The sequence below is a fragment of the Opisthorchis viverrini genome, assembly GCF_000715545.1.
Source record: "Opisthorchis viverrini unplaced genomic scaffold opera_v5_1, whole genome shotgun sequence".
NCBI lineage: Eukaryota > Metazoa > Platyhelminthes > Trematoda > Opisthorchiida > Opisthorchiidae > Opisthorchis > Opisthorchis viverrini.
This window is the reverse complement of record NW_008751657.1, coordinates 6,083,774-6,103,659: the sequence shown is the minus strand read 5'-3', so window position 1 is coordinate 6,103,659 and position 19,886 is coordinate 6,083,774. Positions and strand designations below refer to the sequence as shown.

General features: G+C 42.0%; 1 protein-coding gene across 1 annotated transcript in view; it reads right to left on the bottom strand.

Annotated features, from left to right (window-relative positions):
• Positions 1–19,886, bottom strand: part of T265_00096 (hypothetical protein) — a gene marked incomplete at both ends in the record, with an annotated part of 82,024 nt that overhangs the window by 21,584 nt on the left and 40,554 nt on the right. The gene's annotated exons all lie outside the window — the stretch shown is intronic.

The following is a 19,886-nucleotide window of genomic DNA, read 5'->3' as shown; positions in this document are numbered from 1 at the left end:
GAGACTGTGTAGCGGTGAGGAGTTCATGGAGCTGAGGTTTTCAGGGTTCGATCGCAGCTTTCTTATGAAAGCGCGGTTGGAACTGTCTTGGAGGATCGATTAGTAGTGGCATGGACGGTCTTACTATTTACCAGCTTTCGAATCGTTCTGGTTAGGTGACCAAATGGCTAAAAAAAAGCACAGCTTCCCAAATGCTGAAAACTGTCGAAACCGAGTAGTTTGGCAAGTGCTCAACCTTTCTATCGCCAACTTGTCTTGTACTTCACATTACCCCTAAATCTCCTAATTTAGTAACGCTGTCCCACATGAGAATTAAACAGAGATGTTTTATGGAACTGGTTTCGGCAATCCCTAAAATCTCAAGACCAGGACACCTCGTTGACTGTAAAAATAAACTCCATTTAGACCTTCGAAAATGTAATACTCATGCAGGTGGTCGCACAATGTCTACGCGTACAGCTGCTTCCGAATAGGGTTGGGTTAATTCGCGACAGAGGTGAGCTACAATCCGAAATTTACTTCTCAAACACAACGCACTTTTCGAAAACAGTGGTGGTAAAACTGTGACAAAGTACGAAAAACTCCGTGAATTTATAGGAATACGTCTCAAATGGAACTGGACATTGCTGAAGGAATGTCAGTTCCCTTTCCGAAAAACTACGGTCGGTTTTTAGCGTTTTCTAATTAAATATCCGAGCTACTCATAGTGGCACTGAAACCCGTCGTCCCTAAACCACCAGGGGACGTGAAGTGCGTTACAAAGGGATGAGTGGTAATATCCTTCCTCCAGATGGAGGTGGGTAAATTTTAGTTCTGATTAGCTTAAGGTAGACAAACTGTCAAGCCTTCACATTCCTCAGCTGAATATTCCAGCTTCCAGCCATCCTCAACATGTGTCATATACTCACTTCTGTACACAGACATAGTTCGCTAATTTTTGATTTGCATACCCTTTGATAATTTCGCTTTTATATCACTTTTACTTACATTGCTACGCTTTCGGGTGCGTGGCTGATGAAAATGAGACCATCACGGGGAAATGACACTTTGGACCTCTTCTTACGAGTGGATTTTCGCACGAAGTATTAAGTGTTTTTGATCGAGTGTAAGCGGACTGGGTTACTAAGTTGCGTAAACTATTGTGAGTCATAGTTGGAGTGACCTGTCATCGCTTCGTGCTCTTAGTTTTTCTAATATAGTCAGACCCACAATGAGTTTTTCTAACGATCACTAGATGGTACGGCCATGACTTCAAAGGGAACTTCCTATTCGATCGGCTGCATAGATAGTCCACGGTATTGACGGGTTTTACTTGTTCACGCAAACCAGACCCACTAAATCGTTTATTCAGTCACAAAGCAGTCGAATCCAACGCAACCTAATCATTCAGTAAAAGGTTGAATACATAATTCATTATCCCACCTGAATCTCCCGTTCATAATGCTGTTCAAGTGGGTTTGCTGTGCAAAGACTGTCTCGTGCGCTGGTTGGAACGATATTCGAGATATGGAGGTAGTTTTCTCCGTAGGACAAATATTCCTTGTCGTTGATCAGGGTCCGGTGCCTTTGTGCCGGTGATTCGCCGCAAATTCATGTACTTTGTTGCAGGCAGTTCACAGTCTAGATGTTTGGATGTTTGCCTCTTGTGGTTTGGTCCCACTCAGCACTTAAGCTGCGCCGTCTAGATATCGTCTGATTGAGGCTGATCCAACGAAGCATCCAAAGACCTTGGTTAGTACTCAGAAAATCCATCAGCTATTCGTTGAGTTGTTTCAAACTTCCCAGGTCAGCTCATTCATTTCGGCATATCTCATATTCTTGGCTTTGAACTTTTCAACAAGTTGCTAAGGCGTTAAGTCTAAAGGCTGCTGTAGAATTGCTGAGTGTGACCTTCAGGTTTCAGGGCTCATATCTGTAGGCGCACTCCCCACCATCATTTTTTCAGAATACTATCATACTTCAGTCGTTGGCAAGTCCAGTCATTGACACATTCAAACGCACTGACAAGGAACATGAGTCTGAATCATGAAAGTTGCAAGTTTTACCCCCAAGGGATGCTACAGCCGTCTACGCTGATTGTAACAATTTGGTATCATTATGAGGTTTCAAATGCATATTCATTGGACAGTCTGATCCTAAAGTTCGCAAGGGACGTATGAATAGATAAGTATTTTATATCAGTATATTAGGGTTAATTTTTGCGCTGCCCAACCCAGTGGACAATATCTAACTGAACGTAGCACCATAAAACAAGCGATCAGTTTAGATGTTTTTTTTTGGTACTGGTGATTCCACTACATTTCAAACGTTCCGGTTAACTCGTGTAAACTAGAATTTAAAAAAAAAACGAGAAAAATGCTGAGGTAACAAGAATAAAACGAAAAAACTGACAGGTAATGAGGACCAATGGTAGCTAGACATACTTTACGGATCGGAAGCATAGTAGGTATGCCGAAAGATGAACAGGAAAAATTCTTTTGAGTTCATGCATACAATCGGACACTTTGTTCGCGCACCTTAGGTTGATGAAGCTACATCGCACGTACTTTGATGACATTTGCACGCGCCGCTGTCGTGGTTGGGAAGAACCTACCTTCAAAATTCATTTGACAGCCGCTCTAGCACCCGTTCACATGCCGCAAATCACAGCACCTTTATGTGAAATTGGACGTCTAAAACAAAATTTCAATTCCATCCTTCTTTCTGACCTAAGTTTGTCCATCTCCTATCCCACGAAATCCTCTGTCAACAACGTAATCACATGTATTGCAGGGCTCAATCTTTACCAGTTTCGTTAAGTCACGTGATCTGCAAACACGAAGTGGAATGATGTGTAAAATTTGACGCTGAATTTCTACCATTTTCTAGCTGGTTTCCCACTAGACTGAAGTGTTGTACTGAAGGGACATTAAAGCAGGTGATTAGAAGTGCACGTGAACAAACAACCTGACAACATGTGGGTGTCATGTCGGATTAACGACAGCTTTGAATAAGCGTTGGTATCCACCCGGTTAACCTAGTTAGTTTCTGCACAAAGTTACTCACTTCCACTGGAAAAGCATCGTTCCCAAAGCCATCCGGCCACTCGGACGTATGAAGTGAACAACTACATTGTACAAAGTAATAATCTATATTCATCTGATTACTGGTTTGTATGCGCTGCCACTTGTACTGAGCGTCGATAACTTAATTAACGGACTTTCCTTGATTTTGGAGCTACCACTAACTCTAATACTGTATCATCTGCATTTTTGCTCTATTATCGTTTGCCACGGAAGCCTGACTCAAAGAGGCGCGGTTAGAATTATCCTTCAAAAAGGGCCACACTTAAATACAGTTGTTCAGTTATCCTTCCTTTGCCCTCACGCGTCCAGTATGCTGGATTCCTCTTTTTTCGTTTTACTTCGCCACTCTTTTCAGCACCGAGAAGAAAATTCATGCAGTTATAAATCAAGCTACTGGGATAACATATTGAATGGATACCTTGGCTTTCCTGTTAATCGATAGAAAATGTGCATATTTTCCGTTGCGTGAGCTTTCAGAGCTAGCAGCTTTTTCCTAATATTCGTTTCGCTACTTCAAACTGCATTGTCCTACCTCAGGACTACACCACACAATTGCATTAAAGTTCGTGATAAGGGAATTGAGTTTGCGCGTCATTTCGTAGCTATGACCGAGATACGCGTCATTCCATAGTGACTGAAACATCTGCACTGCTCACCCTCCGTCAGCGGCAGGATTAATGATATTCTTCTTGAACTCCAGATAGAGTGTGCGTCTGGTAATGTATCGATATGTTTCAGGATCAAATGAATCAAAGAAAGCTACCTGAAATCTGTTCGTTGTATACGGTGTCTGTAAGTTTTGTGCTTTTTCACGGTTGAGGTGCCTCATTACTAACCGATTCCCTTGATTTTGGAATGAATCTGATTAAATCTCCACCTTTTTACCCCACACTACTGGGACAATCTGTTCTCTGTGGCAGCTATTTGCCAGTATTGATCATTGGTAGACACTGCTTCTGACGGTAATGATGACCATGGGTGGTCGTCTGTCTCTACGACGAAACGTTTGTATCCTGACATATGGGATGTTGATAGACAATTTTTTCCAGTCTCGGCCATTCAGATGTCCACATGTGCATGTGAACGACAAATTTTCTCCCTTGGTTCACTTTGATACCTTTCACTCTCAAAGCTACCCTGTATTTCTACTCTTGGAAAATGAACTCGTACATACTCGAATCCTGGATAGTCAAGATATATCGATAAGCCCAAATACCCAGCAATCATCCGCCCGAATCTTTCAATCGTAAAATTCTCGGAAACTGGATAACACTTACATCTATCCTCACTCTGATTGGTCACTTAGACACTTTGTAATTTGACGCAAGTGAACCTAAGTATCTCGCCTACATATGTTGAGTAGTATGTTTTAACGTATCGTGTCTTTCTATACTTTAGCCAAGGTTTCTACTATGGTATTTTTTCGCGCACTTCCAAAGTGGACAAGATGCCAGATGGTACATATTTCTGTGAAAATGTTCACACCAAGGTCGACCCTAAATTCACGTTCATATCTGAAGCTGGTAGCCATGCTATGACATCAATAATAAAGCAGGCTTTGACATTTTGGAGGAAAAAGGCAAAAGTCGTAGGGCTCCCAAAAAACGATAAGAATGTGGGATCTCGGATATTCACAGGCCGAATACTTTTGGTTTCAAAATACGTCGAATATCGTGTCCATATGCGTTTTTTGTAATGACGTACCGGGGAACTGTTACTTTAAAATAGCCCATCGATTGTATGGCTGTGTAATGCGTCTGTTGAATGCGGCCCCAATGGAATTCGTAGGGCTAAAGATGTCAAAAACCGATTGCTGTCCTTATGAACACAAAATTATTGCGTGCACTCAACTGCTTGCTTATTGGAAGATTAGAAACAGTTACCAACTCAAAAACATACCTAAATTATACTGTTCAAAAAACATCTGATTTCGAAATATTGGACGTTACGTCCAGAATAAAAGTTAAAGTGTTAAGCTCAATGGTTAATATTCATGTTTGAAGAAAACTTGTTTTGATTTTTTTAATGGTTTACTCATTCCGTAATTTGCATCTGCTGGGCGATCCTCACAAAGGAGAGGATTTTTATACTGAATTTCACATAGTGACATTTCACAATGCATGCACTCGACAAATGCTTCTCCTTGTTTCGCTGAAGGTTTGAATGTATTTTCATGTTTATATTTTTGTGTGTATAAATATATGGATGATTGGTATCCGAATAGAATTTGTCGGTTAAAAGGGATAGAACTACTGGAGGTCTGTGTCTAGTAAGGAGCGACGGAAGATTTGCGGGGAGCTGAATATAATACTGCACAGGTACCTTTGATAGTAAGGAGCGACGGAAGATTTGCGGGGAGCTGAATATAATACTGCGCAGGTACCTTTGATGATGATATAAGCCCGATAGAAGAGATCGGCGGGCGAACGTGAAGAGGCCTGCCGCAGGTTGCGGCTTGCTTAAACACAATGGCATAATAGCGAGCATCGGCACAAGTTATCTGTTTTTGGTCGGTGTACCTGCGTCATCTTTTAAGTTTCTGTATGATGCCCCATCTCCCCAGCATAGCATCATGCAAGGTCTACTGACAACCGTTCAATAACACACCGTCAACTCTGGTAATCGATAACCTGGTTATATTCCAATAACTCCGCGGCCACTGATGTAGTCTTCAGGATGACAGTGTTGGAGAGCTAGTCGTTAGAAAATGAAAAAAACGCACCTCGTTCCAGGCCGTAACGTTTGTCAGGTGGAGCATGAAACAATCTGGTGACCCACAAGGCCGAGTCTACTAATGCACATGCATCCGTATGTTTCGCAAGTTTACATGGTTGTGACTGCACTAAGGAGATTCAGTTCATCACGAATAGTCGGCTTACAGCGCTGTAAAGTCTCAAATTTCTTCAGACCTTCTAGAACAGTATTACTCATTGCCATTCTGTCGAGTGGCCGGTCTTCCCTTGAACTAAAATGGAAAATAGAGTTTTCCAAACTAACCTGAAGGCTGTTTCAATAGCGGAATTGCAGGCGTACCCATCGTCGGACTCCACTGTTCATCCGATCCTAGACTAATGTTTTTTGTATGAGAGATTCTGCCATTCGTTTTAAATGTTCTAACCAGAGAAACTGATTTTGCATCAAAATACATTCAGAGTCTGCTCTTCTAGAGATTTCAGCGTTCGGGGTTAGGTCACTCCATTTGATCCGAAAGATTACGCGCAGAGAGTACGCGTGAAATAGATTAGTAGTTGGGAAGCTCTGTTTGTTCATTTGAAAAACAATTTGTTTTTCAAGAGAGACTCAAATGGGTCTCTTGTTTGTGATATTCTTCGAAGATTTTGCAGCAACCTTGTGAGTAGTTTCCTTTGGTGTCAATGCACAACCGATTATTACTCCAAACGCGTGGCTCTCAAGGTGACCGACTGGCGTACTGGCCTTTGCAGTTCGTGCTTTTGTTTCATCAATAAGGCTTGTCAATAGTGTCCTGCCAAGGTAGCGAAATTCCGTGCAGCATGCTAGCTTAGAACGATTTAGCAGGATACTTGGTGTTTCATGTTGAATTTCGCTTGCAGGCCTATAAAGGGCAAACGTTTTGTAACGTCAAAATCAGCTGCTCCAGAATGTAGAAAAAATGTGCAATCGTCCACAAACAGTGGCATGCGGGTATGGAACTCGCGCAGCAGTTTTGACAAGATAATATATCAAATTGAACAGATATTTATCTGACCGGTGTTGAATGCTTTTACCACGTTTTAGATGACAAAGCCGCTCTGAGCAGATTGTTTCTAAATACTAGCTGAGATCCAGAACACAGCCTGCTTCACCACGTTAACGAATTAGAATTCATTTGGAGTAGTTACACAGGTCCGTACCCGAGCTGTCATCCTGGTATGATGAAACTGCCAAATTTATCTGGTCAGCCAAGTTAAAGTGAGCCAACCTCTAGTACTTCTCTATTGTCTGCACCGTAGGTTTCAATGAAGTCCACAAACCGTCCATTAAGCGATTGAATCCGTTCACAACATCTTTCTTGAGTGTGCTTTGCGAGGAAGCTTAATTTAACCACACTTCAATTGCCTGGAAGTCCAAACTGTTCTTCAGGAGAGCTTTCCTCCATAACGCCAACGTCTAATCAACTGAGTAGGAAATGAGCCATACCACTGCCTGCTAAGCATAAGGCGCTGATATCACGACAGTTACCCGTCTTCTGTCGGTTTACTTCCTGTTATTACATGGCAGTTACCGTTTCATCCCCGAAATCTTGCGGAGCCTCTTCCATCTCCCTGACTCTGCACAACAGATGGAGAAGTTTCTTTTATGGTATCAGTCCTCCCAGCTTTAACACTTCTGTTTACAGGTCGTGCCATCTCACTGCTCCTTACTGCTGCACTTGATTTATGGCCCTTAACTGCAGTTAAGTCAGCCAAGTAGGATTACATTTTAGGTTGACACGGGTGAGTCATATTACTTTAATGGAAATCCGACTGGCTGAGTAGTGTTAAAAGTTGTTGCTTTCAAGTTGACGTAATTTCGTCAGGTTTGTGACGTTTGTAAACAGCTTGTTTATCTTCAATTAAGCGAAGATATTGGAATTGCGGTCCGTAAATTCTTTCTTTCTTTCGATATATAATTGTTTGTGGAAACGGCGATCCGCTTACGACTGGAATTGTTCACCCCGGCCGGTCCACAATTCATTATTTGTTTTCTACAGCTATTTCAGAATCTTACACATGGCGCCTCCGAGTTCATTCCGGTTCGCTGTTTTTTTCGGATCCTGGATTGTTTTGACTAACGCCGTTCATCGATCGAATCAGGGTGGATATCGATGAGTCACCCGAATCACGTTAAACTTCTAGGACACTCGTATCCTTCTGTGAGTTCTCGCTTGAGTTACTTGGATGCTCCGGACTGTCAAGCCTGCAACAGTACTAGAGGTAACTTTCTCCGAACATCTTCGTAAGGTTTAGCCGAATACTGGCTAGCACTCACTGGATTCAATGCTTATCCTTTATTCTTATTCCCTAGGCTTTACGCAGGATAATGAACGTCAAGCTAGCTAGCGCAATTCAAAATACCTGTGACATCAGCTATTATGCATGACCGTTCATTGGCGTAATTCGAGATTACAGGTATATCCAGAAATGAATTTGACTCCGCTAAAAATGTGTAATAACGGTATTTTCTTATCTTAGTTCTCAGTGTGAACCTCGAAAGCTAACGTTCTCGTCAAAACAATCTCCAAATGTGTACAACATGGGTTGACGAGTCTGAAAATTCTGGTGTCTTCTGGACGCGACCTTGGTAACCGGTATTCGGCAAATACTGAAGCATGATTGGCTTTTGGGTCCACTCTTTGGACTAATCAGAGCTCGCCTTGATGCTGGACCCGCAAGCGGTCCATTTTTCTCACTCGTGTACGGGATAGGCTTCTTGGTTGTAACAGTGGCTAACTGAGAGCGATATAGGCGCTGAATTCCACCCAACAATATGGTTGGCTGGTGTCTGACGCGAATTTGTCTGTCAACAGTTATGAACGCCTGCGCTGCTTATGACAGCATAAACTCTTTGTATGGAGCTGGATTCGCTATTGCGAGTGAGCCTGTGGATCCGAATGATTTCGATGAGGAGACTCGTATAAGTCACTTGTGAGCCATCGGCGGGCCCAAGCATAACGGCATTTAAACTAGTTCCGCGAGTTCTGCATTAACCAGTGAGGCACCGTTATCATCTATGAATTCGTTTGCGTCTGAGCCCAACATCGAAATCCACCAACACACGACTATAATGATATTTAACATAGCTGTCCAGGACAAAGCATGTCGGCGGTTTTAGATTTTCAGGTGACACAGGTGCGGAACGGTCATGGTTGCACTTGTTGGGGATTGGGGTTACTCAACCTATTCCTCGACGATTTGCCACCGACAGAACATGGGAGCGCTTGGGCCCCGCAAGGCCAGTTTTACCCATACAGGTTAATCCTCACATTGCGCGGTTCAAGATATTTACTGGGGTTGGTGTTGGTATACTCGTTTCAAATCGTCTTTGGTCAGTTTTGAAGTGGTGCATGCGCAGGTATATGGCCTTTCGCTAGTTACCTCATAGTCTTACATCAGGCTTACTGTTTCTTAGACTCACTTGAATTCTGACACCTTATCGTAGTTACGGTCATCTTTGGCATCAAAGACTATTCTGTAACTGCTGGTGTAGCTATTATTTGGACCCAAGCATGGCTGAATATTGCAAATTAAGATGCTTTCGGTTACGTGCACTTTTCCTTCTGAAGGAATTGAGTGCTTGGGATGTACGTCCGTAGTCTTCCGAAGACTTTACACACAAAATCGATGAGGAACCCCTACATAAAGCTGGTTCACCATCCATGTATCGCTGCTGCACCGAAGTGTAAAAAATACAGTATCACGGTACACCGCGATTTTTCCGCATTAGTAGACAGTGATTGCTTCAAACACCTTTTTGAAATCTTTCAATTACAAAGCAAGTAATCGATACTCGCAAGTCCAACAACCGATCGGTCATTTATTCGGTGGTCAGGATGCTGCCTGGGTAGCAAAATCAGAGGAGCGCTCCACACCACTGCCGGTCACTTGTATCTGGCGAGATGGCTCAGTGGTTAGAACGTGAATTTACTGACCGGAATATCCGTGGTTCGAACCTGACCTCTGTCCATCGACTTCTCCGGTTTAGGCTTGGACAAACTGTCAGTATCCCAGCCTTCATCGTTCCTTCGGGTTGCATGGCAGCTAAGCGCCAAAAGGGTGCTACAACCGAACGATTATCCCTGGTCTGGTAAATTCTGGTGTTTCCATGAGCGGGCTGACAGAAAGGGGACGTTTTAGGAATATTTATGCTTGCGCCAAGCCTAAAAGCTGTAAACATGAACGGTGCCCTCGGATTTCACTCTGGAATTTGTCATTAGAACAAAATAGTCAACAAACTACAACATATGGACCCTTCTTTCGGTTAAAGATTTCACTGAATTGAAAAGGCGAGTAACTCTCCCCTGGATTTTGAAAAGCCTATTCGCAAACTGCAATCAGGTACAAGTTGAATGACGTCTCAGCCATTGCGCCAAGTTGTTTCACTCCATTTTCAATTTAGAAATCCGTGGACATATTTTCTCAGCCTGAAACATCAGCCTTCATTCAGGAATGAAATCACTTGACAAGATTTATGATGAAGAACTATCCATCATTTACTTCTATTCACCTAACCATAGGCCATTGTGAAGTCAACGAGTACAACAGCTGGTCGCTTTCACTGAATTTATCGTTTATCCAACTTGTGAAGAATATTTAATAAGTGATTCATCGCCTCCTCCAAAGTGCACCCCACCCCTGAAACGGCTCTATTCAGGCTATCTGCTTTCATCCGAACCTCAAAACTCTCTCGGTATAACAAGGTAGACTGATTCCAAGTTAACTGTTTGTCATTTCTCGGGTTCATTATCCTTTGAATAGCGGTCCTATGGAGGTTTTGATCATCAGGCACCAGTTTAGTAAGCAAAATGACAATGACAGTTAACAACGTTGTCGTGTCCACTCTTGGGTGGGTCCATGAGGCTATTGAGATTTTTCCTAGGTTAAATCAACTTTCATCACCACAAGATTTGTACGCATAAGCAGAGTATTTCGGCCATTGACGTTCATCGATCCACTTCCTATAGTCTTCAATAGCCCGTTCCAAGCTCCCTAATTCTGACTTACTTGAGCATGAAAATCTTTCATGAAGAACCAATGGTCCTGGGTTGGTAGTAAGTTGATGACGTTCGACACCTGACTGTCTCTTTAGAATTAGACACTGTGGACATATAAGGAAAAAAACACCTCTTTGCAAAGTGAATTCGAATTGACATTATTCTTGGCTTGATGCCGTCCGAGTCACCTACGTCTGGCAACTTTTTCCAACTGTGTGATCCTGCCGCCTTTTCTCTGAGGCTTTTGTTCAGAAGATGCGTCCACCTCCAGCTTCGAAGAGTGTTCCCTACTCTTGCGGATTTTTCTCACTAAACGTGGTATTGTCGATGCCATTCGGTCTGAGTCCTTCGAAAATAAATGTTGTCCTCCTTGTTTTAAGCGTTTCCCTTATTTAGTTGATTTCTGATGTTTTAGATGTCACGATGTCAATTGATCATCCTCCTGAAACTAGATGCTTTCGTGTTAGGTAAGCGTTTCTGGTTGTCCAAAATGTGGGTGTGAATTGTGTTCTAGTAATGAACCTCGTGCTTATATCTTCCTGGTCTGACTGACAAGACAAGAGTCGGTATAGTTTGCTTCGCGTGACACCTTGAAAGCGATAAAATATCACTGGGATTGGTGGCGAACAATCGGTTCACTTGGGACATTCGATCTGCCTTCCCTTTGTCGGAACTATCCTTACATACTAAAAAGCTTATGGTTCAAGGGGGGCAATAATGGTAACCTTGGCCCATTTGTAGCTCATCAGTAGTTAAAATCACAGTCATTGCTCCCACGCAAGCATATTAGAGACAGAAACTCATCATACTTACCTAAATTTCATTGTTTTGAGGAAAACTATCTGTATTCGAATGCAACTTACAGGTTTATTGACGGTTTAGGTGATGGATCAGATAGTCCTCTGCATGGTTGACCATAGAAAATATTCATTTGGTTAACGCCACAGACTCTAACTCTGAAGCACATGAACTATGTGTGGGTGATATTTATCTCTTCCCAAAAGACAAAACTTCAGTTGCTTCTAAAATGTCCTCCTGACGAAGATGCTTCCTCGTGGGAGTGTAAATATAAGGTACTCATCACACACCCCAATCTGTATCAGTTGGAACTAGTTTTTTTTCATCTGAACCAACTTTCACAACAAACAATTAACAGATAAGTTAGCACAAATAGGTTTTCGTGCCCAACATAAAAGACGGAAATAATTTTTCTTAGGACTAAACCACCCTTTTTTTAGTCTCCTTGCATTTAGTCAGTATTCTAACTGTAGGGTGTTACGTATGCTAATGCTACGTATGAGTTAAGGATAAATAATCGACTTGGTCGAGTGAGAGGTTGGCATGTACGGCGTGCGTATTGGGTGCATGTCCACTTATTAATCTGGTCCATAGTAGGCAATATTTCTATCGTGATACCGCTTCGTGAAGAGTAAATTAGTTACCAGTGAGTGCTGTTGCCTAGAGACAGAATGCAAAATGCTTGTTCTTTCCTGTGAGATACCTTTACGGATGGGCATCTGAAATTTGTGACGACATCAAAGCATTTATCCAGTACATTGTGTTTGGTTTAAACTGGCCAGTATGCTTCTTTTCGAATTACATCTTAAATAAACGACTCTAGAACACACTTATCCAGTTTTTTGCACTGATATCGAAGCATCTGTGAACTTGGTGTTTGCTCTCCTATTGCTCTCGCGGCGCTTGTGAGTCCGAACTACTGGTTAGTAAGCTGTGTGCTCCCTGATGTTCACCAATAAAATTTGTTTCGGGCTGGAAAGAATTACATATCAAATTTCCGGAATTCCTTTTAGGCAGATAATCACTTTTCATCATCCGTATGTATATGCCCTTAAAACCCAGGATTAATTCATGCCTTTGATAGCTGCGATCTTTGATTTCACGCCGAACGTATAATAAACGTATTTTTGAAAGTTTCAATCACACTAATTTTTTTGGAAATTTTCTAGATGACAAGCTATCACTAATTTATTTGTTACGGCGCCACTCTATTTTATGTTTCTCACAGGTGGTCTCTGAAGCAAAATCCCGTGCTGGTAAGAGGTGTTTCACTCAGAGTCTGCACCTGCAGGAGGAAGTTGTCAGGGCTTTAAAGCACTGTAACTGTTCGCTCAACAGCTCCACAAAACCGATGTATCCATGTGACGAGAAAAAAGTTCGTTTTGGTCTCTTAAACATGGTAAGACACAAATCGTTGGGCGATACAGATGCGACAATTTAATGAAGTACAGTGAAAATGAGTTTTGACGCGGAATTCTGTGCATACTTCCAGGAAGTATGAGAGCTACTCTTAAAAAAATCTTACCGCTTTCAGTGAAAATTTGTAACCAAGTGTGGATTAGATGGGTGGGGTTGGAGTTAATTTATTTTGAAAAATGAAGTGAAGAATAAGTACATGACTTTCATCTACTTTGTTCTGTGAGGTTGCCAAAATGAAGAACATATACTAACCTGGGATACCTTAGCTAGTTATAAAGGTCACCAAAACGTCTGTATTTAACACTCACGGATTCAGGACTCTGGGTGTTGAAAAGAGGACATGAAAACAGCTAGAACGTTGGGCAAACTGTTGATGTTCCATATTTGTACTGCGCCACGCTTCATTCTTTGAGATGAACTGCGTTCAAAAAACATTTTTGTGATACATAAACAGCAACCTTGTTTAGATAAATGCAGCAAACAGTCATATACTGTTGGGGAGTAATCGTTCGACTGACGCTGTATGAACATATTGACTTTTCTCACATTACCTTCAACTTTTGTTTGGAGAAAGAGAAATTCAGAGGATTGAGGCACTTCAGCACGTTTGCAATGCTTCTTCCGGATGATCCATATTGTTACCGACTGCCTTAATATAAGCAGACTGAAGGTACGGTTACGTTTTCTGTCCTACAGCCTGTTGGAGAGCAGCTATCCTTACATTATTGTACATATTTATACGCACGTAGCTAGGCAAAATCATCACAGAGGCTTTGGTCAGTTAGCTGTATTGTGGCATTCTTCCGATAGCTTTATGGATTTCCATTAATGCCGCACTACTAATGACTCTTAATAAACCCTGTGTAATTGGTCCGTTGTACCTCAACCCAGCAAAACGATGTTAGGCTAACCAGATGTGTACTTCTTATTCTACCCCTGCTGGTAAATCCATTTGTTTAGCCTCGTTTCCGGAATTCCGGCCAGATGTAAAAACGTCCTTATGCAGTCGACCGATAACTAAGCTGGGCATGTGTGTGCAAAACCTTTGCGCCAACAGAAAATTCACCAAGTCATCACAAACGGACGCAGTTAAAATTGGGAACCTTGTTCCCTGAAATAGTTTTCTCCATCCGACTGGCATATTTATCCTTCTGAGTCTCATCTAGGAAACCGATGGTAGTGAGGTCAGGTATAACACATATCAGATCAATGTTGTTTTGATTGTGGTAAGTACCCTGAATAAAAGCCGAGTTTGTTAACTGGAGACAAAATCCACCTCCGATGCTCAAGGCAACGAATACCTACTGTGACCGCACATCCTATTTTATTGTCATTTGTTTAGTTCAGTTAACTCATTCTGGCATTGACACGGCATTGACACAGGTTTGCTTCCGAACACCTCACTGTCGGTGAATTTAGTATGACCGACAAGGTAACTGAATAAAGGCTGTCCTAATCGGCCTCGAATCCTCAGACCTAATAAAGCAACTGAGGATACCACCAAGGACCTTACGAGTAGCGCATTACAAAAGTATACACCATACCATGTTTGCCCCCAGGCTTGCTTTTGTGTGAAATTCTCGTCTATCCTTACGGTATCTAAACCGGCTTTCGAAGAAATCTGACAAGATGACTAGATTCGACTCGATATGCAACAACAAACCACTTGAAGATGGTCAGAAAGCGTGCCAGTTCGGGCAACAGAACCATAAAAAGCTCAGTCATCTGTCCGATCTCCAACAAAACCATCTAATTTTCATCCACCGGCATGAAACTAATGTTCCTATGAAAGTTTTAAAAAGTGTTCTCAGTAACCAGTTCTAACTACAGGATCGATTTGACGTATAGAAGGCAGATTCCCTGTACATCTTTATGACTTCATGGATGGATAAAATAACTTTCTTATTTCAAGGATTTCTGAGGCTTGGATCAAAGCGGTTGGCACTATAAGCTTGTGACATCATACGGCAAACCAAATCAAGTATACTAAAAACACTGTTGAGACTTACTTCTAGACGTGTAGGACGGTGGGTGTGCCGTGCAAGGTAACGTATGATTTCTCCTAGGGAGATCTTTAGAGACGTTGCTTTGCTTCCAAACTTAGAGCACATCATCAGTAGGCATAGAGCGCTTTCTGTTATTATCACAAGTTAGCCTGTTGCTTTACTATGGAGTCATTAGTGCTGTCTCCTTTCTGTTTCATACATGCTCTAGCAGCATGTAGAATGTACGCTCCCTTTTCTCAATAAAGATGCGAATATTTTTCACTCAATGTCGCAGAATTCAGGCAGCCTTATAATAACGGAGACTGTTGGCAAACTGTCACCGACAAACGCAGTTCGAGTGCGTCAGTACCTACAAAAGGTGACAGGAATAACACCTGTTTAGCTTAGAGGCACGAACTTTTAAACAGGTGCATCAGTCGTCAAGTAAATTATTATTGCTTGGCATGTTAAATGCACCCGACTGTTCATCCGGGTTTCTTTATACTTAGTCCTGTATATCATGATTTATGCTCCCTTGAGAGATAACGCAATATTAAATACCAATGCTTAGGTTCTACTCGTCGACCTAACTATGCCTAAACAGCTTCACTTTCATTCTGTCCAGTGAGTAAATGAGCCGCTATGAAATCGCGGTTTTGAACCGCACCCACTATGCTTGTAATTATTAAGTTGCTCTAGCGTGAATAATTCAGCGGTTCAAAACAGGATGGCAACAGTGGAGTTGGTAAAACATTCTACGAGCATTTCGTTTTTTTCACTCACTTGCACATTTATAGAGGAAAACAAACAATGCCCATGATTGTGCCTGTACGTAAATCTGGTTTGGGAAAAATAATCAAACAACCAGATCGTCAGCTGGCGCCAGCTTTTCGAAATTGCGTAACAACACACTGTGCGCAGGCGAAAAAAAGCAACTCACATGCCCTTGTTTAACGACAACATCTAATAATACTGATTGCGAGAGGTCAGACTTTCCACCGAGACAGTTTTTGCGTGTAGAATGTCCGTTGTATTACCGAATTCCAGGAAAGTGATGTTTCTAATTTCACGAAATCGAAAGTGCAGGATAAGGACGCGGCACAGAATGAGAAGACTGGGGGGTTAAGTTTCAAACGGAGGGATCACATTGTACAGTCGAAGGAAAAATGATTCGCTGTTGAATTCAAGGTGTGTTGCTGTGGTTGTTCGATAACCAGCCCCCCCCCCAACCATGGATATGAATTGGTGACCTGCACGAGGTCGGTAGTATTGGGAGATGGTGTCTCGTTGCTCGATATCCTAATATTCCAACCTAATTTAACCGTGAGTAATGAATGCTATCTCTTTTACATACCATCAAGCTTCAGCCATTAGAACGAAACATAGATGCTCAAAGTTATTCATCCGTGAAACAAAGAAGTTGGCGGGAGTACAATCACAGCGTTACAAAAGATTCGAATAATAACACAGATGAAAACCACCACAAAAAAACCTCAAACGTTGTTTTCTCCGTTCAACAGTGTTGGCAAAACTTTCAAAGTTGCACGGCTTCACTTTCTGGGATGAAATCTGTGCACGCAAACGTCCCTACTCATTATCTGTTCTTAAGAAAGCTTTTCAGTGAACCCAGAGGTGGAAGAACAGCTTGCTTTTGAACTTGTGTGTAGTGCCAGTAAATGTAGGTTTGTCACTGGGCTACATCATTTCATTCTTACAAGAGTGTGGCTACTCAGTGTGTGGGAACACCGAAAGTTCCTCGATTTGTGCCACCTATAATTCCGTCCAAGTGCCGTGTATCGAGGAGTTGTGAGACAGACTGCGTCTATTCTTGCTGTTTGCCTCCTAGAAGGTGTTCTGATTCATGTGTTATGCACAAGACTGGTAAAAAGGAGACTGCAGGTCAATCATTGGCACGGTATGTTTTGTTTCAATGGACAGGAGTTTATTTGTCCACTAAGTGTTTACTCACTACTAAGTTGCAATGGGCCCAACTTCCCACTGACCGACGGATAGCTATTGTAAACCAAAATGGTGGCATCCATTCAAAGCAAAGAGATGCTCACTACTGGGCAAGAACCAAGCGGTGCAAACTTTTTGCCTTCGGGAATGCGGGGAACAAGGTAAACAAATAAAGTGTATCCTACTCCAGCTGGCTGTGAATTATCATGTCAAGAAGATTTGACATCTTGCCACTCAGAAACAGTTGTGGGAGTAACATGAAAATTTGAAAAAAAGATCCCCACAAGACGTTTTGCTCCCCAATTTGCCCGATCGCAAACAAAGATCAACGCACGCAAAAGGGAGAACAGATATATCATTACTTTTGGTGGAAAATCGTATTTTAAAGTCAATGCATTTGTCCACGGAATAGTTCAGGACTTTCGCTCGTAGCTGTTTTATTACTGATATGATGTCTTATAATTATACTGCTGCCAAGTGGCGTAGGTTTGCGAAGCGGAGAATGAAATCAACTGTCTCGAGCTATGATGGTAGCCTAATCTGTGTTCACTGTGGTAAAGAATATTGTTATCGGCTCTAAGCATCATCAACCAAACTTCGGATACAGGGCTATCCTTAGGCTCATGTGGAATATTCGAAAGCTCCGGACGTAAAAGGTCGACAGAGCGTATTGATCAAATGCTATTTGTAGTACGGTTTGGTCGGGCTTGTGTGAAGGTTTTTTCATACTTGGAGATGAAATAGCAGTCGATGACGGAATGTTGTTAATTGTACTGGTTTGCCAAGTAATTCTTACTCCAGCGACATAGATCCATTTATGATATCGCTGTCTAAATGAATGAAGCACTGTGTTGTGTCGGCTTGATGACAATCCAAAATTTGGCAGTTGACACTTAAAAAACCGTGTGCAAATTGCTTTAACTTGTTCCACAAAAGTTGAAAGACAAAGTGGTTACCAAAACAATGACATTTGGCTAGAGTTACGTCACTGAACGTTATCTGCAAATGGTCAGATGACGAATATACATCACGAGACGGGGAGACCATTGACCCTTTGGTCTCATTAAGCAAAGTGCTGTGAAACTGAATGGCCGCAAAGTGTACGCGACTGAGCAGCCATTTATTTTGGTTCCCATCACAAATATACCTGATTCGAGAGCAAACCGTCGGTTGATATTTTTTCAGAACAAACGCAAATATGGTACCCATTTTTCGCAACGCTGAGTAAACTCAATATACTTTGTTTACTAAGATGCAGGATTGCTCTGTATCACGACTATTACAAGCTCCGTAGGTCTGGAAGGAGGCAATTTCTGAGAGTATGGGATTCACAAATATATGTCATCGTTCAAAGAGCTCCCAGGTGCGACAGGACTTAAGTGTTCGTTTTCATGTCCGTGGCTGTGGCGGGGAAACTTTTCGTAGCGAAGTGTATGGTAGAGATAATGTCTTGCTTCACACATCATACGCTGGATATATGTCAAAGTTGATACTTTTCCTCTATGTAAAGACTTTCAGACTTACTCCACCATGCGACTGGAGAAAAAGTGAGAATTGATGCACCTCACTCGCCAGTCAGCAAGTTGGCGCAAATATAAATACTGTGGTTTCTGTTGACATTTTTGAAACTATTGCATTTCTTATGAAATTCTGCTCTATAAAACTGTATAAGAGCTTTTGATTTTATAGCAGGATGTGCCAATTTTGCAAACATCCCCGTTCTGACTTCAGATTTTGTAATAGGTCAGATCGGTGAAGGAACTGGGGTAGGATATCCTAGGCTGTTGTTTTGAAATTCACCTTGATATGCACCGCGAAAGCTGTAGTCAGCGCTCAGCCGCATGAGGTGAACAGAGTAAACTAGGCGTGATATTTGTACCAGTCTTGCACGGGTGTATCATAACTCATTCTTGATAAGTTTTCTTTCAGTCTAATGATTGCAATAGATTACTATGATCTATGGACTGCGCCATAGGCTTTTTAACTGCCTCATTAACTTGAATATGACCAAATATTTTTGACGTTCTTGTGCAAAACTAAGATGCTCATTTGTTCTTTTCTCTTTTGTAAAAGGCAAAATTTACATCTTCGTTCACCGTAAATGAGTGCATATTTTTACGTATATATTGAGGTCATTGATTAAGAAAGAAGAGATGCTGATGGAGTCTACTTTCGGTTGTCCGCATCAATTGTAAAATTGTTCAAAAAAAGATACCACATCATTTTGCGCCATGCAAGCAACCTCCTCAGAAGTGACAGTTGCGCCAAAAATTAAATTGGGTAGCCTCTTCCAAAGGAGTATTAACTAGATGGACTGGAGTAAGCAATCATAAATGTGACTAAGTAAACCACAAGAGCTTCCGTTATAGATGTGTTTTATCGACAAGCGGGGAAAAAACAGAGGGGAAGGGGAACAGATGACGAGACTCAATGATAACCCGATAAAGGCAGCTCGTAGGTGGGAGTATCATTTCACAGAGGGGAAGGGGAACAGATGACGAGACTCAATGATAACCCGATAAAGGCAGCTCGTAGGTGGGAGTATCATTTCTGTTTAAACTCAGTGGGTGCCCCCCCCCCCACGTTTTCTGGGGCATATGTGTTTTTGGTCGGCTAATTCAACCATTTTTCAACGCGGTTCTTTTCTCCCTGAATCTTGGCCATTGCGTGTCATGAAAACAGCACTGTGCGTGCGTCACGTAATCGATCTTTCGGTGCTGCAGGCGACAAAAACTACAGAACAGTGAAGCATATCAGGAAAATGCATGAAAAAAAATCCGAAACGTTTGAATTTAACTTGTAAAACATCAGATACAGTGCACTGTTAACAAAAGTGATGGTGTACGGTTTTTAGTCCGAAGTGGGTATACTTTCAATCTCAATACTCAGTCACATTTGGGCTTCCGGAAATGCGACAGTGCTATCGTTCAAACTGGTATCCTTCTGACA